Here is a 6,895-nt window from a genome sequence, read left to right as displayed (position 1 = left end):
GATGTGTTTAATCCAATAAATGATTCTGATGAATTAAAAGTACAAAGTATTTCTGTCCTCCGTCCGTCACGTCACCGCGCGCCGCTCACCCTCCACACAACTGTAGCTGTTAAATCTCTCAGCGTATTAGTTTTGGAGCGATCGATGAGGAGTTGCCTGCGCTCGCTAAGAGCTGTTCTGAAGTCATCTGGAACAAAGTACTGTACACTGAGCAGGAACCTGACAGAACCGCAGAAGGTGGACCCTGTTTCTGTCTGTCTTTATTTGGCCCAGTTTAGGGGGAAGTTGTCTCGCGGTCGTTCTCTCAGTCTAACCGAGGAGCGGCCGTTGTGGTAGACCAGATTCATAAAGAGGTTAACGAGGACAATCCAAACATCTGGGAGGCAGATACCACGGCGAGCTCCTTAAACAGCCTTCTGGTCGGGTTTCCCCAAAATTGCTCCACCAGATCTCGTGAAATGTCCTGAAAGGAGCGTGGCGTCCTGAAATGTAAATAGCAATCTGTGAGAGGAGGAAGTGATTCTCACCACCGTGACAGGAAGAGGCGCAGCAGACACAACACCGAACCCAAACCAAGTTATTCTACCTCAGTGGATCCACGTGCTGGAAGTCCGCAGATCTTCTGTCTTTTACAGATGACAGCCATCGAAGTCAGAGCAGAGGCCACGGTCACGTTCTCTGACAGACTGTGGCGGTCGAGTAAAGTGTATTTAAGGTACAGTTCGGGTTAGCTGACTAAAGAGTGGTTGAGTTCAGGGAAAGACTGATTACTGCTCATAAAAACAGGAACTGCAATTCAGGTCTGCAGCAGCGTACGCAGGAAAATATCTACAGCACACGGTGAAAAGTGAGAAATCGTGTTCATGACGATGAATCTTAAAGATTAAACTTCAGTTTTATGTTGAAAAGGAATCTCTGATGAAATGTGATCGTCAGGATTCACTGTGGTTAACGATGAAGCTCCTGACTGTCGGAAACACAAAATCTTTTCCTTCAAAAATGTCGATGTAAAAACGGAGCTGATGTGAACTGGATATTCTTCTTCAAACAGAGAAAATATGTGTACGCGTGCAGACGAGACCGTTCTTCTCTGAGTGTTGTGAGGACGGTATCCAGGAATAGTTCCCGTACGCAGCGTATGTACGTGATGTTCCTTCACGTATTAAAACTAATGAGAGAGCTGCGGAGGAGTTAAATGTCTTACTGAACGTTCAGACACTATCTAACGATGCTAACTGTAGCTAACGCTGTCGACGCTGATGAAACACAGACGCCATGTGAGTCAACTGGGTTTATACTTAATATAAGTTATTAATAATGTTTTGAAGGAAAACAAATACTTTCATTCTGCTCCTTTCTACAAGCTTTGAATCAAAGATGTGTCCTTTAAGTATGTATGAGTGCATTTTTTATGTTTAGTCTTGAATTAAATCTGAATTGTGAGGAAGATGTGAGACTGTGGAGGTGATGTTGTCTCTGCTCGGGTCTCTTCAGGCGCTGACTGAGACTTTTAATCTCTCTGTGGGCACAAATGAACAATTTAGAAAGTATGTTTGTGTTTGTGCGAGTGTCTGCACGTCATTTAGCCAGCTGCTTGACTTCTCTTCAGGTCGTCAGGCGAGATAATTAGAGAGGAGAAGAAATCTGGAAACAACAGCCTGTCGGGCTCCTGTTGCCCCGAGACACAGAGCGATTATAGAGGAGGTGGAGGTGAGATAATGAGTGGAGGAGGTGGAGGAGGTGGGGCAGTCAGACCATCAGTGACATGAGATGAAAGTCAGAGAACAAATGATGAAGAGAATATTCAGAATAATATATCTGATAACATGAATCAGAAAAACAACAGAGAAAACTGATCCAGGTTCATATTGGGGCTCAGTCAGAGTTATGTATGGATTTCATAACCGTTTACTGGAAAGCTAAGTTTAAAATATGTGTGATCACAAGCAGCAGGCGGCGGTTTAGATTTCCCTCCGCAGCCAAACTCAAACCAGCAGTGATTCAGCCTGCAGAGCCAACACATGTCAGCATGTTTCACTGCCCGGGAAGCCGAAGCTCATGCAGAGCGAGAGGAAGGTCGAGTCACAGAGAGGCCGGCGATGAGCCAGAGCATCATCACCGGCCATCAGAAGGAGAGACGGCGCAGAGAAGTCATGAAATGGATCTCGTTAAGGGTTCTGGTGACGAGGCCGAGTCGGTCCAGACTGAAATATCTAACAAAACCTTTGGATGGATCATCTTGTACAGATATTTATGATCCTCAGAGGAAGGAATCCAGCTGACTTTTCATCTCCTGCCATCAGGAGAGTTTTATTATGTCCAGTACTTTATGCACTTTATTACCAAACCTGCAAGAATAAAGACTGAAGACGACGTTCACATCAGCCTGCACAGAACCGGCAACCAGAACCAACAACCAGAACCGACAACCAGCACCAACAAACAGCTCCATACATATCACAGATTATTCACGAGTACTGTATTTATTTCTTTCTCACACATTTATTCAACATCAGAAAATTCTAATTAAACTGGCAATAGACATGTTTTTTGAGGTCGATATCATAACTCTGAAAACTCACGTAAAAACAGAAACTTTCTAGCTGAAGTTACGCCTTGAAAACACTGAAGAAACCAAAAGTGACAGAGTTGGAATAAGAAAAGAAAACATGGATCAAGCTAGATATCATAACTCTGGAACAAAGAGAGCTCGAGACTTTGAATCCTCTGGACTTAAAAAGGACATTTCTAGCAGAAAATGTAAAAAGACACAGTGTAAGATGAATGTGTGACTGTGAGGTGGATGTTAAACAGTCGACAGGCAGACGCCTCCCACAGCTTCCTGCAGAGCCACAACGAGGCTCAGCGTTGATCGTACTGACCGAGTTTAACCCCAAACAGACAGAATATCCTGCAGCATCTTTTCCATCTCAGTATGTTGACCAAACTACATCTCGCTTCCATTCAGTGTTCCACTCAGACAGAACTACGGTACATCACAGTTGATGTCAGAAAAACTGTTCTCACTGACTCCTCCTGGTCCTCCAGAGCTCGCCGGCTCCAGCAGCCGTCTCAGGTCACTTGTTCATCCAAAAAGCTGGCGTCTGTCCCTCCCCTCCCGTCTGTTGGAGCGAGTTATATAAAAAAAACATTTCATGAAAGAATAAATGAGCTACAGTGTCTGTAAGTGTTTTTCGTAGCAGGCTGTAAACATGTTGGGCATTTTAACATCTAATGGAGTTTGACTCGCTTGTGGAGCCTCGAGTGGCCGTTTGAGGAGCTGCGGATTTCGGTACTTCTACATCGGCTTCGTTTCCCAGACCTGGAGGTTTCTGCTTGGGTGAACGTCGATTACTGTAGAATTATAACACCAGTGCATTTCCCTGAGCGGCTCTGTCTGCCAATGAAAAGCTCGTCCTCCATCTGTATTTAGACGTCTGCAGGATTAAGTTGTGCTCAGGTGTTTAACGGTCTATGATCCCTCTGCAGCGAGAGCTTATACCCGTCGGTCAGGATAACTCCAGAGGGAGCAGAGAACCCAGGTCACAGCGAGGCTTTAACGTTACAAAGACACAGCGATGGTATTGGTTACATACATCATCTGGTATTTCTGCTCCTCGCCGCATCATGATGAATCGTCCAACAGCACCGAGCTCTCAGAGAGCAAGAGTTCAAACACATCAGATTTATTACAGACTCGTCCTGATGGCAGTTTCCCTGAAGGAATGAGACAGACGTACCTCGTGTGATTTAGTGTTGGTTGGAGATCTTTTCCCGGGTCGCTCAGGGACTGACTGAACCACAGGTCACTGCCAGAGACTCCATGACTGTTTGTTTCAGCCAACGACATACGAGAACAAACTCAGATAATAAATCCAGAGCCGAGTGATAAAGCGCTGTTTTAAAGTCCCCTCGGTTCAGTCTGCTGTTGTGTATACTGTACTACACAACACAGTGTTAATACATTTGCTTAGACGTTGTAACGCCATTGGCTACTGTAGATACCAACCGATATCCTGCACGAGTCCCTCCCTACCAGACTGTTTTCACTGGAGCAGCATCACTCTGTGGCTTCTGTTTCATGGGGATTTTACATCAATATGTCAGAATTCTGGATCCGTCCTTTGATCCAGATCTGCACCAAAAGTTATTGAGGTCTGTTCTGGCCAAACCAGCGGACACGGGTCAAAACAAACCCTCCGTGGTGGAGGTAGCGAAGCTCCGGAGTACGATTTAATTCTCTGTGTTCTGTTTTCACTCTAAGACGGACGGCTATCTGGGGAATTTTACCAAAATGCACTGTGGGAAGTCGACACCTCGCCGCTTGCTGCTCGCTCAAATTCCAAAATCACAACTCAATCGTCAGATTAAATGTTGGCAGCGTACGATTCTGCAGAACCACAGATGTGTTGAAACTTCAAATTTTCCAGGGTTCATTTTTAATCTTATGTGCTGAGCTTATGGTGAAACAAAGAAGATCGTGTTTCAACTCGGAAAACCTGGGATTGTCTTGTGATGCGTCAGGAGGTTTCACTCAATGGAAGCGGCTGTTAAATTAGAAATATTCAAATATTCAAATATTCACTGGAAGTTGAAAGAAAAAAATCAGCATAATGAAAGTAGAGATGAACTAACAAACTCCACAGCTCCACTGGTGGCGCCAACGTCAAGCTGCAGTTCTGCTCCCTCGTCCGTCAGCACCCACCGGAGTCCAGAAGAGCCGCACAATTAAATCATTCCATCAAGTTATCCAGGTGCTGATCCAGACGCTCGATGAGCCGCGCAACGTGGACCATCCAGAGGATGTTTTCACAGCCGGGAGGTCGAGATGTTTTAGCTCCAGATCACCGCTGAGCAGCTTTAATAGGATCGAACGAGCCTCCGTCTCCACGACTGTGTCCAGATTTAATATAAATTTCTGGTATTTAATGGAGAAAAATGCAACAATTGGCCACCTGATGAAATCACACTCAGTCAGTCACACTGCTGCCAACTGTAGCTTGTTAGATCATTCAGCCATGCAGCTAGCGGTCCAGACGGGCAGCGAGGGGAGTTCTGATGTGAACATTGTTAGCACAGGAGATTTGGACCGGGACCGGGGTCATGGGTTAGCATGCTAACTTCAGTAGACAATACAAAACAACATCAGAACAGTTTTTACTGCACATTCTGACACAAATCTGAATCTAACGTAAAATACCAACATGACACTCACACACGTCACGTTGGTCACATCATCAGTAAATTCAGTGAAGATCACACCAGTCGTCTGTTTGTGGCATGACTTCATTTGTTGGCTGAGTTTTTACAGCGTAACCGAGGCTCAGTGGTTGTAATAACCTCAGTCCAGCTCAGGATGAACCCTCCCTACACTCACATCTGTCCCTCGTATGATGTTCTGGACCTCTGGCCCGCTCACTGTTCCCGGGGGGGGGGGTGAGGTGTGAGGGTCAGGGGAGGATAGAGAAGTTGTGGGGTGGGTCAGCTTGGAGCTTTCAACCAGTAATTACTCATCATCATTATCTCCTTGTGTTACAGAGGCTAAACGGTTCAGCTCAAGCTGCCATTAAACACCTCTCTTTCACTGCGGGCCGTTTTTTTTTCTCGGTCACATGGAGACGAGTGAAACGATTGAAGACAGAACCGGAGCGTGCTCTGGCTTCAAGAGCACAAACAGCTGTAAATAAAAGTGGTAACCAGAGCGCGGCGGGATGCATGAGGACACGCTGGAAGACATCTTGGATTGTTTTCAGGAACACGCGAACGCGGCTGGTACTGATGTTCCTGCAGTGCATAAAAGGAGCGTAGAAGTGTAGGATATTTGATTATTTGAGTCTAAAAATGAACCAGCGCTCTGTCGCCGTGTGGCAGCTGTGCAGGCTTCTGCCAGCTGTTTGTGTAAAAATGCAAAATAAGAAATGAAATTACTTCTAATACTTCTATTTTCCTTTTGCCAGGACGGAACGCTCGCTCGTCACCCTCACCCGTTATAAAGCAGCTAACATTGAAAATGAGTATATCCTCCGTCTGGGGAGAACCCTGACATTAATATTAATTTATTGTCATGTCTTCTCTGTGAATCAGAGTTGCACCAGTAACCGAGTAACACGAGCAGCAGTAGAACTTCTGCTAATGTTTTCTTCATATTTATGTGATAAGAAAGACAAACGGGAGAACATCTGGATGCTCATGAGGTTTTAACATTATACTGATCTAAACCTGGCACTAGACTTCCTGTGGTTGTGGGTGTTCCTGGTGTTAAACGGTGGTCAGGCCTCCACCGCCACCTTACTGTCTAAAAGGAATCAGCAGTCGTCTTCTGGGATTTTCTCCTGAATGGTCGAACATGTTCAAAACACTGCAGAGGAACAGAAACAGAGTCGGAGCAGACTGACGTGTTGCTGAAGTGTTTACTGTGCAGACAAACGCTGCTGGAAGCCGACTGTGGATCTGAACCTTTCTGTCTCAGGCTGTTTGTCTGGCGTGAAGGAAGGAAGATGGTGATGATCAGACGGAGCGGTGAATGATGGGAAATTAGAACACTTCAATGTGATTCTGTTTGTACTGACTGCAGGTTTTTATTAAGTGCATCAAATCTCTTTTGTTTGTTACAAAAAGACTTTGAGAGGTGGACGGTAATCAAACTCACACAGGAAGAGACAGACAGACAGACAGGCAGACAGACAGACAGACAGACAGACAGACAGACAGACAGGCAGACAGACAGACAGACAGACAGACAGACAGACAGGCAGGCAGGCAGACAGACAGGCAGGCAGGCAGGCAGGCAGACAGACAGACAGACAGGCAGGCAGACAGACAGACAGACAGACAGACAGACAGACAGACAGACAGACAGACAGACAGGCAGGCAGGCAGACAGACAGACAGACAG

This window comes from Acanthopagrus latus, chromosome 22, assembly GCF_904848185.1.
Source record: "Acanthopagrus latus isolate v.2019 chromosome 22, fAcaLat1.1, whole genome shotgun sequence".
Classification (NCBI taxonomy): Eukaryota; Metazoa; Chordata; class Actinopteri; order Spariformes; family Sparidae; genus Acanthopagrus; species Acanthopagrus latus.
Note: the sequence above shows the minus strand (reverse complement) of the source record.